Consider the following 14,967-nt stretch of genomic DNA (forward strand, 5'->3'; position numbering starts at 1 on the left):
CTCCTTGAAAAGCAAAATAAAAACTCCTTCATTGGTATACAATATCCCCACACACACCCACCCTCACCCAGAGTGTATTCCACTCTGCAACCCTCATTCCGGACTCTTATGATAATTATAATGCCCTAAAAGACATTACTTTTAAACTATTCTCTCCCTCATTGGCTTCAATGCAGTAAACATAATTTATCCAGTTTTTCTCAGTCTTACCCCTACCCTGATGTCAGGCTCATTCTACAACAGTGCCGCCGTATAGTATTTGTCCTTTTGTGACTGAGATATTTCACTCACGCTGCAATTCTTAAAACATGTGGTTTGAGTTCACCAGCTGCTCCACGGAAGAAGGATGGGCAGTCTCTTCCTGTGCAAGTAACTGTCTCTGAGAACCCATTGGAGGTTCAGCTATCAGTCAGTTCCAGCTCAATGGTACTCAACAACGTGTGTGTGTGTGTGTGTGTGTGTGTGTGTGTGTGTGTGTGTGTGGTGGTATTGTTGTTGTTAAGTGCTGTTGATTCACGTATGACTCATAATGACCCTGTGAATAACAGATCTGTATCCTTTCCTATCTTGTGCCGTGTTTATCATCCTCAACACACTTGAGCCCATTACCTCTGTCACTGTGTTAATGATGCAAATTGAAAAATGAAGACAATTTTAGGATTCCAACTTTGTGAATCAAAAAATACTTTAGCAGCCCTTGTACATTCCAGGCACTGCTCTGGAGAGCTCTAACCACAGCCTCCTAGTGACTTCTATCCTTCCCAATGCATCCTATTGGAAATATTTCTTTAGACTTTTTGTATGTTAGAGCAAAAATACTTGCTTTAGTTCATGTTTTTGTGTCTTTACAGGACCATGTTGAAATAAAAAAAAGAACGGGAGTGGTCTACAACTCCTCTTTTATCACAAAAGGAAATTCTATCAATTCGTGTTATTGAGTGGAAAATTCTATGATCAGGAGACTCTTCCTTAATCTGTATTATCCAAAGCCTACTCCACCAGTCACACTTAATTACTGCGTTCTCAAACTGTGGCTAGCGTGACTAAAAACTGGAATTTTCAGTTTCAATTCATTTTAATGAATTTAAATTGAAATAGTTCTGTGTGGTTGCTATTTGCCGTAGTAGACAACACAGACTTTGTGCAAAGACCTAAATTTTTAAAACCAAATGCAAAGAACACACTCAGTAAAAAAAAAAGAAAACAAAACACACACTCAGTGTTTCTCAAACTGAAAGAACCAAAGAAAAAGAAATTAAGCCTAAAGTTGCAACAGTGATGTATTTTATGAGTAAAAAATTGAACGGAACAACAAACATCAATAGGAGACAGTAAGAATAGACAGGATCACTATACAAAAAGTAATTAGTCAACATGCAACCACTTCAAGAGGAATGATTATGAACCAATCGTAGTGAATGAAGGAGAAATCCAAACTACACTGAAGATAATGGGGAAAAAATATGGGCATAGGAATTTATGAAATACCAATTTAAATGATTGATAAATGAATACAGCACTAAAGGTACTTCCTAGCTTAAGCCAAAAAGTTGGAAAACAACTACCTGACCAACCTACAACAGAAAAGCTGCATATTTTGTGTCCATTCAAAATGATGATTGTGGAAATTGTCAATCAATACCATTTAATTCTGAAGAAGGTTTGGAATGAGGGTTGTTGTTGTTGTCAAGGCGCCTGCGACCCATAGCCACCCTATGTACAGCATCTGCCCTGTCCTCAGCCTGTCTTACTGACTCTGACACACCTATCTCCATTGCCCCAGTTACTGTATCAATTAATTTCATCTGGGGTCTTCCTCTCCTGCACTGTCCCTCTACCCTTCCAAGCATGATGTCCTTCTCCAAGGACCAGTCCCTCCTGGCCATGCGCCCAAAATTTGTGAGATGCAGCTTCAAAATACTAGCCTTCAAGGAGAGACTTGGTGTCATCAACTCTAAGACAGACCTGTTTGTTTTCTTAGCAGTCCATGGTATACTCTGACACCACAACTCAAAGGCGTCAATTCTTCTTCTGTCATCCTTAGTCATTGTCCATAGTCCTTAGTCATTTGATGTATAACAAGTAACTGCAAAGACCATGGGCTGGATTAGGTGCACCTTAGTCTCTGGACTGACATTGTTATCCTAGCTGATATCAGATGGATCTTGATGGAAGGCAGAGAAAACCCGAAAAGTGACTATCCATGTTTATTAACTAAGCAACATCATCCGATTGTGAGGAATATAACAATGATAGATAACATTTTGAAGAATAGCAATTCCAGGATATGTAATTGTACCCGTGTGGAACCCGGGACAGACAACAGAATCAGAGCATCACGTATGGTTCAATGTCATGTGCCAGGTAGTATTCTTCTATCACTACTTGTTAAATCTGCATACTGAGCAAGGAAACTGAGAAGTTGGACTATATTTCAGAAGGAGACAAAGCACAGGAGGAAGATCTATTTAACAACTTGCAGTAGACAGGTGACTATTTGCTAAAAGTAAAGATTTAAAGTATTTACTGGTCATCTTCAGAGACTATATCCTGCAATATGGATTAAAGATTGAAGTTGTCAAAAATTTCATTTCATTTGGATCTACAATCAACATCAATAGAAAGAAGAGTCAAGAAATCAACTATTGCTGGACACTTTTGCCAAGGACCTCCTTAAAGTGCTTAGGAGCAAAGATATCACTTTGAGAGCTAACATAGGCTTGTGTTAAGCCATGGTATGTTCAATTGCCTCTTATGCATGTGAAAGTAAATAAGGAATTAAGAAAGTAAATTAGACAGTAAATAAGGAAGGTTGCAGAATTAGTGCCTTAAGCTAAGAATATTGACTATGTCACAGAATGCTAAGTGAACAAATGAATCTCAGATCAAGTGCAGCCAGAATGCTCTCCAACAGCCAAGATGGGGAACTCTTCTCACATACTCTGGTTATGTTACGAGGAGCAATCTGGAGAAAGACGTCATGCTTAGAAAAGTAGAAAATCCGCTAAAAAGAAGAAGACCCTCAAAGAAATGGATAGATACAGCGACAGGACAATGGTCTTAAGCAAATCAGAGATAGTGCAGATAGCTCAGTATAGAGCATTACTTCATTATATTATACATAGGGTCCCTAGAGTTGGAGATGACACAACAGCACCTTTCAAAGACCACAAGATAAAGAAAACAAAAATCTTCACAACTGGACCAATAAGCAACATCATGGTACATAGAGAAAACACTGAGGTTGCCAAGGCTATAATTTCACTTGTGTCCACAATCAAAGTTCGTGGAAGCAGTAGTCAAGAAACTCAGTGCCTTGGACAGTTCTGCTGCCTCAGGGATGTGTCCTGTCTCCATACCTTTTCAATCTATGTGCAGAACAAATCATCTGGGGGGCTGGGTTCTATGAAGAGGAATGTGGCATCAGGATTGGAGGAAGACTCATTGACAACCTATGTTATACAGATGACACAGCCTTGCTTGCTGAAACTAAGGAGGACCTGAAGCACTTGCTGCAGAAGGTCAAGGACTGTAGTCTTCAATATGGATTGGAGCTCAACATCAAGAAGACAAAGATTCTCACCACTGGGCCAATTGGCGGCAACATTGATAGGTGGAGAAGAGACTGAGGTTGCTAACAGTTACAGCTTGCTCAGTCAACACTCTTGGCACCAGCACAGGAAATCAAACGATGAACTGCATTAGGTAAACCTGCTATCAGAGACTTTTTCAGAGTATTAAGAAGCAGCAATATCAGTCTAGAGACTAAGGTGTGCCTGACCCAGTCCATGGTCTTCGCAACTACTTGCTATTTTTCAGAGAGCTGGACAATTACTAAGGATGACAGAAGAAGAATGGATGCCTTTGAGTTGTGGTGCTGGAGAAGAATCTTGAAAACAACACAGACTGGATTTTGAAGCTCTGTCTAATATACTTTAGGCACATGGCCAGGAGGAACTGATCTTTGGAGAAGGGCGTCATTCTTGGAAAGGCAGGGAGACAGCACAGGACAGATAGACCCGGGCTGAGATGGACTGATACAGTAACTAGGGCAATGGGGGTCAGTGTGTCAGAGTCAGTAAGACTGGCTCAGGATAAGGCAGGCTTCAGAGCTGGTGCACATGGGGTCACTATGAGTCACATGTGACTCAGTGGCACATAACAACAACAGGAACTCTTTCAAGTGCTAAAGATAAAGGATGACACCCTGAGGACTAAGGTTCCCCTGATGCTAATAATAGTGTTTGAATCGCTTCATACACATGGAAAAGTTGGATAATGAGTAAGGAAGACCTCACGAGCTCGGGGACTTAGTGCACTATTTATTGTACTGCTAACCAAAAGATCAATGGTTCAAATCTACTAGCTGCTCGCAGGAGCGAAAGATGGGTGGCTTCCTCTCATCGAGAGTTACAGTATTGCAGAGCCGATAGAGGATCTCTGTGGAATGGAATAGACTCAGTGGCAGGGGTTTCTCAAGAAGACTTGGCAGAGGGACTATAGAAATGGACTGAAGCACAGCCGAGAGTGTGAGAATGGTGCAGAATCAGGCAGAAACACATCCTGTTGTATATAGATTCAGGGGAAGCCTGGGCTCACTCAGCATCACGTAACAATGACAAGGAGAATTGATCCCTATATATGACAGTGTTGTTGAAGAATATGAAATACATCAAAGAATGCAGGAAAAGTAAGCACATCTACCTTGAAAGAAAGGCAGCCAGAACGTCCCTCAGAAGCGAGGGTGGTGAGTCTTTGTTTCATGTCCTTTGCAGCAGAGGCCAATCCTTGGAGAAGAACATCACACTTAGTAAAGCGGAGCGTCTCTAGAGGACATGGTGGAGGTGCTAAAGAGCAAGGATGTGCATTTAAAGATTAGGGGGTGCCGGATTCAAGCAAAGGTATTTTTTATTGCTTCATATTTATATGCAAGTGGGACAATGATGAAGGAAGGCCAAAGAAGAATTTGTGTCCAAGAATAAGCAAATCTGTATTGGAAGGAGAAGGACTACCAGCAGTGTGCTCCTTGGGGGTCATAGCGGGTGACCCTGAGTCTCACATATTTCACATGCTTTGAACATGTTGTCAGGAGGCGCCAATCCTGGGAAGAGCCATCACGCTGGAAATGGCAGGTCAGTGAAAAGGAAGATCCTTAACCAGGTGGACCTGCACCTTGACTGCACCAATGGGCTTGAGCATGGGGGAAACAGTTCTGACAGCACTGGATAGGGTAAGGTTGCAATCTGTTGTTTGTCAGGTTGCTGTAAATTGTAACGGATTAGATGACACCTGATAACAACAACAAAGGGGGTGAATTGACATAGAAGACACAGTAAAGGGCTCGCGCACTTGCAGCTGTTGTGAAGATGACGGAGCACTGGGCAGTGTTTGGTTCTGTTGTACGTAAGTTCCTGACGAGTCAGAATCATCACAAAGTCACCTAACAACATATACAACCTATAATATATGTGCGGATAATAAAAATAAGCAACTTTGTTACAGGTTACTCTGTTACAATACGTCCCGTCCCGTACTGAGGGGTAGATCATCTGGCAAGTCAGCTAAGCATAGACTTAACACGGTGCTTAATTACAATTAAGCCTGCATTTATCTTCCCTGGTAAATCCCATGTGAAACTGAAAGCCTCTTGCTCACTCTGCTGATTGGATACTCTGTCCAGGTAAGAGACTGTGAGCTTGAAAAGAAGCTCTGATCATACAGGAAGGTACTGGATATTTAGGGAAGACACTAATGTTGGCCTTGACTAAAAGCAGAATCTTTGAGGTAGTGAAAAAAATAAACTGGAAGAGAGGTGCCCCCAGACAGGGACTTCAGCATCCCGTACCCCACAGTAAACATGATAGAATATTAAGTAAAGCAAAAGTAAATCAGTGCTAACCTTGATTATTGGGGAATAAGATACTCACTGCACTGTATTTTCCAGCTAAAATGTTTTCCACAAAGCAGTGTATACTTTGACTCATATTCAGCAGCCTCTGATCCTATGTATCAAACATTTCTTGAGTGTTGTAATGGTATCTCACTTTTTCATTTTCTCTGGAAATTATTACCATGAAGTGATTCATGGCTCCCAAAGGCAATTGCACTGGTGCTGGTAATAGCGGCCGTAAGAAGCATAAGGGAAATATTGATCTAGAAGTGAAGCAAAAGTTTATTAAATAACCTGAAGGTGGAAAAATTCTGAGAATGCTATTGTTCGAAGTGTAGGCATGTCACCCTTGATAATCCCAACACATGTCAAAAAGAAAGGACATAGTCTCCAAGCTGTTAAAGAGTCAGATCCACAGAAAGCTGCAGGCTCAGAAAAGAGAGAGGGCCCCCTATCTGACATGGAGGAGTTGTTAATGATATGTACTGAGGACCGAATACAAAAGGGAATACCTCTCAGCTCATTGACAATCACTATTAAGGCATGAAGCTTGTCTAAGATGATTAAAGAACAATCCGGTAGGGTTTTTTTATTATTTATTTTTATTATTATTTCAGTTTTGCAGAACTTGGTAAATTATTACCTAACTTGGGAGGGACTGGAGAATATTATGCTGAGTGAACTAACTCAGTCCCACAAGGATAAATATTGTATATAACCGTTACTGTAGAATGAATATAAGGATCCAGGACGGTGGGAGAGACTGGAAGCAGAGGGATGTGGAGGGGGAAGGAGGGACTAATTATTGGGCTGTATAATTTGATGGGTGGGAGGGTGAGGGAAATGGAAAGAATTTGTCTGAATTTGTATTCGAGTTTTGTAAATAAACCAGTAGGGAGAAAATAAAAGTGTATATCTGGCATGTGGCCAGGAGGAACCAATCTTTGGTGAAGGACATCATGCTTGGAATGGTGGAGGGACAACCCAGGTGAGGAAGACCCTAGGTGAGATGGATTGATACAGTGACTAGGACAATGGAGGTAGGTGTGTTGGAGTCGGTGAGACTGGCTCAGGACAGAGCAGGCTTCTGAGCTGTTGTGCATAGGGTTGCTATGAGTTGCAGGTGACTTGACAGCACATAACAACAATATATGTCATTTGATCAGGAGCTCTGATGGATTAGCTGTAAGGAGTTATGCTGCCAAAACAAAGGCACATGGTTCGAATCCAACAACTGCTCCAAAAAAGAAAGATGGGCAATCTCCTCCTGAGCTATTAACTCTTTCTGAAAACCCACTGGAGAGCCAGCTACGAGTCAGTTCTGACTCAGCCAGTTCACATGAACAACAACAGATCTGGTTTTAGCAAAGTGAAAGGTGTAGAGGTACCAAACTGATACAAAGTACTTATGGTAAGGGGAGGAAAACTCCTCAAAATAGACATGCATACTTTTAGGAAGTACTGGTGGTCAAGTTGATAGGAAGTTGTGCTCTCAACTCAAAGATAGGCTATTCTAAGTCATCAGCTGCTCCAAGGGACAAAGAAAGACAATCTCTTCCTGTGCAATTTATAGCCTCAAAAGCCCTGCTGGAGGGTCAGTTATGAGTCAATTCTGACATGAGAGCAATGAGTGAGTAAGTAGTATGAAGAGGAAACCCACAGTGCCTTTGAGCCCTGGTATCTAGAAAAGTCTGCCATATCTCAACAAGATGAGCAGCACAGAAGCGTCGGAATGTGGTCCATCTACCATCCTTAATGCAACAGCTGATGCAATACAGCTCTGTCGAACTATGTGTACATGACGACAGTTAATGAGCAGTTTCTCAAGCAGCTACCATAGGATGTGCCAGAGTGGGACAATCACAGACACAGTGAGAGCTTCGGAAGGACCTGTCAGGTCCTACAGTTTCCAACGGTATGAGGCTGCTGAGGCCTGAGGGGGATCAGTAGTAGCTCGACCTGTCTGACAAGGACTGGGGAAGATTTGTTCAAGCCAAGATTTTGGTCTGAGGGAGGATTAGAGAGAGTATGTCGCAGATGGTGTCATCCTCTGGATCTCTGCAAGGTGGAAGGGCTGGATCCTTGCATTCTCAGAAAGTGCCCTGGTGCAGAGCAGTAATGATGCACTGGTACAGAGCAGTAATGGAGTGGTCTGCACATTCATTCCAAGGCCTCAGTGTTGAAAAATATGTCTTTAAAGCCTTTTCCGTGGAGCTCTGGTGACATAGCTCAAAGGGAGTTGTGAGGCTAACCCAGCGGCCATGGGCACACCTCTCTAATGGTTCAGATCTACCATCAACTCCATGGGAGAAAGATGGACATCTCCTACCACGTGATTGTTGTTGTTGATGATGTTGAGTGCTGTCAAGTCAGAACAAATTCATTACTGACCCTCCAGTGGGTTTTCAGAGGCAGTAAATCACATGGGAGTTGATTGCCCATCTTTCTCCTGGAGAGCAACTTGTGGCTTCAAACCACGTGGCTCTAGAATGACAGTGCAGCTCTTTACCACTAGGCCTCCAGAGCTCATATAGTTTCATAAACCCAAAAGTTTATGTGAGTTGGTTTTGACTTGATGGCAATGAGTGAGTGAAAGACTTTCTGGTCATAATATCTTATAGTTTCGTTATCCATGATACTCTTTGTTTTAAAAAATAGTATGACTAATTTTGAGATTGTTAACAGCTTTAGTTTGCTTGACTCCACAGTCAACACCCTTGGCACCAGCAGCCAGGAAATTAAGAGACACATTGCAATGGGAAAGACTGCTGTTAGGGACCTCTCCAAAGTACTGAAGAGCAATGATGTCACTCTGGAGACTAAGGTGTGCCTCATACAGGCCATGGTCTTTGCAATTACTATACATCAGAGAGTTGGACAATGACTAGGGATGATAGAAGAATTGATGCCTTTGAGCTGTGGTGCTGGAGAAGAGAACTGAATATACCATGGACTGCTAAGAAAATGAACAGGTTCATCCTGGAGATGGTTAAAACAGGCTGCTACTTGGAGGCAAGGATTCTGAAGCTTCGTCTGAAATACTTTGGACATGTTGCAAGGAGGGATCAGTCCTTGGAGAAGGATGTCACGCTTGGGAGGGTGGAGGGGCAATGCAGGAGAGGAAGGCCTCTAGGGTAATGGGGTAGGTGTGTCGGAGACAGTGAGATTGGCACAGGATAGAGCAGGGTTTAGGACTGTTGTACATAGGGTCACTATGAGTTGCAGGTGACTTGACGGCACATAACAACAACAACAATAACTAAGGTGTGTTTGATTCAGGTCATGGTTTTTTCAATCATTTGCTATGCACCTGAGAGCTGAACAGTGAATAGGGATGATAGAAGGAGAATTAATGCCTTTGAGCTGTGGTGTTGAAGAAGAGCACTGAACATTCCATGGATGGCCAAAAAGAACTATAGATATGTCTTGCAGAGGATGCTGTCAGAGTGCTCTTTGGAGGCAAGAATTATGAGCTTCAGTCATGTTGCTAGAAGGGACTATTCCTTGGAGAGGGACATGGTGCTTGGAAGGAGGAAGGGTCAGCTAAGGAGAGTAAGATCCTTGACCAATAGACTGACATGGTGACTACCTCAATGGGCCATTTGTGTGTCAGGAAGTGAGAGGATCGCGCAGGATAGGACGGGATTCATATACACTCTTCATAAGCTTGCTATGAGTTGTATTACTCGACTCAAGGACACCAACTAATAACAACTACAATAGCTAAACTCAGTGAGCACTGGTGGCCTAGAGGCAAGGAGGTGCACTGCCATCCCAAAGGCACATGGTTTGAATCCAACAGCTACTTTGTGGGAGAAAGATAGGCAGTCTCCTCCCGTGCGATATACAGCCTCTGAAAATCCAACAGAGGCTTTGCTATGAATCAATTCCAACTAAATGACACATAACAGCAGCAATGACAGCAAAGGCTAAACTTCATTGTTGTTGTTGTTGTTGTTGTTATGAGTCGTTGAGTCACTTGTGACTCATAGTGACCCTATGTATAACAGCTCTGAACCCTACTCTATCCTGAGCCAACCTTATTGTCTCTGACAACACTTACCCCCATAACCCCAGCCACTGAGTCATGTAATAAAACATTTGTCTTTGGAGAGAAATTTTTGCTGTTCCTGTCAATTGCCGTGGAATTAAACCTAACACGTAGCAAACCGTGGGTGCAGAGCAGAACTGCTTCAGAGGGCTTTTAGGGCTGTGCCCATTTAGAAGCAGATTGCAAGGCTGGGTGCCTTCAAATGCAGTCTTCAGTAATTAGTTGAGTGCTTGACCATGGTGCCACCCAGGGACTCCTTTGTGGTACCTCTTTCCCTTTAGTTTTACACTTTATATAACCTTCTCAACATCTGTGAAGCATAAGGAAGACAGGTACCAAACTGAGAAAAGTATTTGTGGTAAGGAAAAAAAACCCCACCCCATATAATAGATATATAGACTTATTTTAACAATAAACTTGTTGCTACTGTTTTTATTCTGACCCCGCTTGGTACACACAGATCACTGGGTCTTTATTCTGTTGTGCTGCTGGATCATAACAAATTATGACTAATAATTGAAAAGAATGAGAATCCCAGAATATTTAATTGTGCTTATGTAAAACCTGTAACTAGACCAAAAAGCTGTTGTCTGAACAAAACAAGGGAACATTATATGGTCAGAACATTATAAAATCAGAAAAGTTTATGCATCAGTGGTTTCTCCATACCTATGAGACTCCGTCTAACATACTTTGGACATGTTGTGAGGAGAGACCGGTCCTTGAAGAGGGACATCATGCTTGGGAGGGTGGAGGGACGGCGCAGGAGAGGAAGGCCCTCTATGAGGTGGATTGATTCAGTGACTGGGGTAATCGGGATGGGAGAGCCAGAGACAGTGAAATTGGCACAGGACAGAGCAGAGTTTAGGTGTACATAGGGTCGCTATGAGTTGCAAGCGACTCGACAACAACAACAACATTCAATCTAAACAGGATAGAACACAGAGGTCAGATCTTTTTGTTCATAGGGTTGCTATGAGTTGTACTCGACTCGGTGGCACACAACAACAACAACAACATTCAATCTAAACAGGATAGAACACAGAGGTCAGATCTTTTTGTTCATAGGGTTGCTATGAGTTGTACTCGACTCGGTGGCACACAACAACAACAACAACATTCAATGTAAATGCTTAAGCAAATCTTTCAAAAAGCTGGTCTATTAAGAAGAATGTAGCATCAGGGTGGGAAGAAGACTCATCAACAATCTAAACTATGTAGATGACATGACTTTGCTTTCTGACAGTGAAGAGGATTTGAAATGCTTGCTGCAGAAGACCAAAGACTGTAGCCTTCCCTACAGATCAAATCTCAAAATCAAGCAGACAGAAGTCCTCCCCACTGGACCAAGAGGCAACAGCAGGATGGAGAAAAGATTTACGTTGGCAACTATTTCATCTCACTAGTATCCACAACTGTGATCCATGGTAACAGTCGTCAAGAGATCAAAAGATTTCTTGTTGCATTGCCAAAGTCTGCTGTTCAAGGACCTCTGCAAGGTACTAAAGGGAAAGACTAAGGTGTGCCTGACTCAAGCCATGATCTTTTCAATTACTTTCTGTTGCCATATGCTGTCAGGTCGGAACCAACTCATAGCTGACCCTCTAGCAGCTGTTCAGGGGTGGTAAACCACATGGTTGGAGGTTGCCCATTCTTCTCATATGGAGCAGCTGGTGGATTAGAACAACATGCCTTTGAGATTGCAGCCCAGCTTCTTATCTCTAGGCTACCAGAGCTGTCTAAATTACTTCCTACGTATTTGGAATCTTGACAGTGAATAAGAGTGACAGAAGAAGTGTCAATGTCTTTGACTGGACGTGTTAAAGAAATGTACTGAATATCCCCTGGGCTGCCAATGAAACAAACTTAAGTCTTTCTTGAAGGAAGTATAACCAAGGTGGTTCTTAGAGGCAGTGGTGGTGAAACTTCCTGTTACATCTTTTGGGCAAGTTGTTGGAAGGGGCTAATTCTTGGGGAAAAAGACATCACACTGACAAAGGTGGAGGGAGGCTCAGCAAAATAGAGGAAGATCCCCCCCCAACAAGATGGATTGACACAAAGTCTGTAGCAGTGGGTGAAGTTAGTTATTGTGTGTCACTGAACTGACTTTGACTCAAAGCGATCTTTTAGGAATTGCTGAACTCAACTGATCACTGTCAGGTTGGAAGTGCATCATTGCTGACCCTCCCTCCACTTGGTCAGCAACTGAGTCTGCAAATTGCATGGGAGCGATTGCCTACCTTTCTTTTTGACTTTGGGTTAGCTTTGAAGCTCTCTTTGGTCATGTGACCAGGAGATACCAGTCCTTGGGGATGGACATCGTGCTTGGAATGGTGGAGGGACGGTGCAGGAGAGGAAGAACCCGGATGAGATGGATTGATACAGTCTATAACTGTAGTAGTGGGGGTAGGTGTGTCAGAGTCAGTGAGACTGGCTCAGGTGGGGCAGGGTTCAGAGCTATTGTACTTGGGGTCACTACGAGTGGCAGGCGACTTGATGACACATAACAACAACAATGGACTACACCACCAGTTGACTGTAAACCATTTGTACCGCTCAAAGACTTTTCCATAAAATTACAACCATTTTACAACCAAGGTTACAACAATGTGGTTGTGTTGTCAGGTATAACTGAATCAGCCCCAACTTACGTAGTGACCTTATGCACAACCTTATTTGCATAAGTGACCTTATGCAAATCCTGCCTCATCCTGCATCATGCCCACAACCTTCTTCACACACTGGAGTCCACTGGGGAGCCACTGTGTCGATATATCTTGTTGACTGTCTTCCTACTTTTGCTGACCTCCTCTGTTTCTCCAAGTATAAGGTCCTTCTCCACGTACTGGATCCTCCTGAAAATATGTCCAAAGTATATTAGAGAAAAAGGCTCACTATCCTTTCTTCTAGTGAGCACTCTGCTTGCACTTTTTAAAAGACCAATTTGTTTTGCTTTTGGCAGTTCACAGTATGTTCAATATCCTTCCTACACATCACAACAAAAAACTTAAAAATATTTACATACCCTAGGTTCACATGTTGCAAGAAGCTGCGCTGCAATCCCAGAGGCATGCAGTTCGAGGCCACCAGCTACTCTGTGGAAGACGGGCAATCTCCTCCCAAGTAATTAATTGCCTCAGAAAACCTGCCAGAGGGTCAGCTATGGGTCAGTTCTGACTCGACAGTTCAAAACACAATAATAACAACAACAACATTCTCGTGGCCATTTGTGACTATAATAATGGTTGTCACTATGTTGTGTGTGTCCTTGAGTTAGAAGTAACTCATAACTGACCCTTCAGTGGGTCCTGAGGCAGTAAATTGAACAAAAGTAAATTGCCATCCTTTTACTACAGAACAGCCTGGACTTCTGGCAGTTCTCCGCTGATGTGTTTTCCAGTTGTTTTTGGAAAATCTTCAGTAGAATTTGATAATGATGATAATATTGTTAGAGAATAAACACCTTTAAAGAAATTTAGGAGACGTGTGAGAAATCTCATAAACCTTAACATAGAGTTAGCAATTTGTCTTCTAAGCTTATTGCATTAGGAAAGTCAGCTGTGAGGGCCCTCTCAAGAGTACTGAAGAGCAACGATGTCAGGCTGGAGACTAAGGTGCGCCTGATCCAGGCTATAGTCTTTGCAATTACGTGCTATGTATTGGAGAGTTGGACAGTGAATAGAGATGATAGAAAGAGAATTGATGCCTTTGAGTTGTGGTGCTGGAGAAGAGTGTTGAATATACCATGGACTGCTAGGAGAACAAACAGGTTTGTCCTGGAGAGGGTGAAGCCAGAATGTTCCCTGGAGTCAAGGATTCTGAAGCTTCATCTGACATACTTTGGGCATGTTGCAAGGAGAGACTGGTCCTTGGAGAGGGACATCATGTTTGGGAGAGTGGAGGGATGGCGCAGGAGAGGAAGACCCTCAATGAGATGGATCGATTCTGTGAGTGGAGTGATGGGAATGAATGTGTTTGAGACAGTGAGGTCGGCACAGGATAGAACGGCGTTTAGGGCTCTTGTACATAGGGTCGCTATGAGTCGCAAACGACTCAATGGCACATAACAACAACAACAACAACAACAACAACAACAGTCAATGGTGATGATCATCATTTGTATTCTCCATCCCTCAGAGTGTCCAGACCTCTGTCATTCAATAAAATGGTTACCAGTCACATGGGACTCTTTAAATTCAACTTTAACTTAATGAAAATGAAAAATCCAGTCACTAAGTCACAGCTACTTTTTAAGTATGAAATAGGCACAAATGGTTCCTGCATTGGACAGCACAGCTCCATAACATTTCTTCATTTGAGAGTATTCTAGTAGTCAGTTATGAACAGTGTTGTCTACACAATGTTGAATCCATGCACAAATAATTGGTCTAGTAAAGTGCTATTCACACTTAATCCAACACTGTATGGTAAATGGAGGCTATTTACCATCAAGGACTTTGAGAAAGTTCTGGTCAGATAAACTGTTAAAGTTTATTAGGGGCTCAAATATGATGTACTTCAGAGCTAATATGTAATACCATTGAGCTGGCCCAGCATTTCCAGTGCACCACTCCTCGCTCCCTCCGCCTCCCTCCCACCCCCCTAGGGTGGAAGATCTCTAAGGTATTCACTGAATGAAGACATTGCATGTAGTTTATGTTATTTTTGAACTTCAGACCATGCCCAAGATGCCCCAAAGCAATTCAATTGTTGGCTTGGAGGCGATTCTGACTCATGGCGACCCTACATGTTTCAGAGTTGAATGGCACTCCTTAGAGTTTTGGCTTGCTGTGGACTATTGAGACAGTGAATAATGAAGACTGAAGAATTGATTGCCTTTGAATTGGGGTGTTGATGAAAAATATTGAACATACATACCATGGGCTGTCAAGAGAAGAAACGATTCTCTGTTGAAGGACGTGCAACCAGAGTCCTTCTTAGAAAAGGCAAAGATAGAACAGGACTGACATCAGGGTTGGGGTAGGACTGAGAAAAATTGGATAAATTATGTATACTGCATTGAAAC

The sequence above is a fragment of the Elephantulus edwardii genome, unplaced genomic scaffold, assembly GCF_000299155.1.
Source record: "Elephantulus edwardii isolate Elephantulus edwardi_28Jun2011 unplaced genomic scaffold, EleEdw1.0 scaffold00035, whole genome shotgun sequence".
In the NCBI taxonomy this organism is placed as follows: domain Eukaryota; kingdom Metazoa; phylum Chordata; class Mammalia; order Macroscelidea; family Macroscelididae; genus Elephantulus; species Elephantulus edwardii.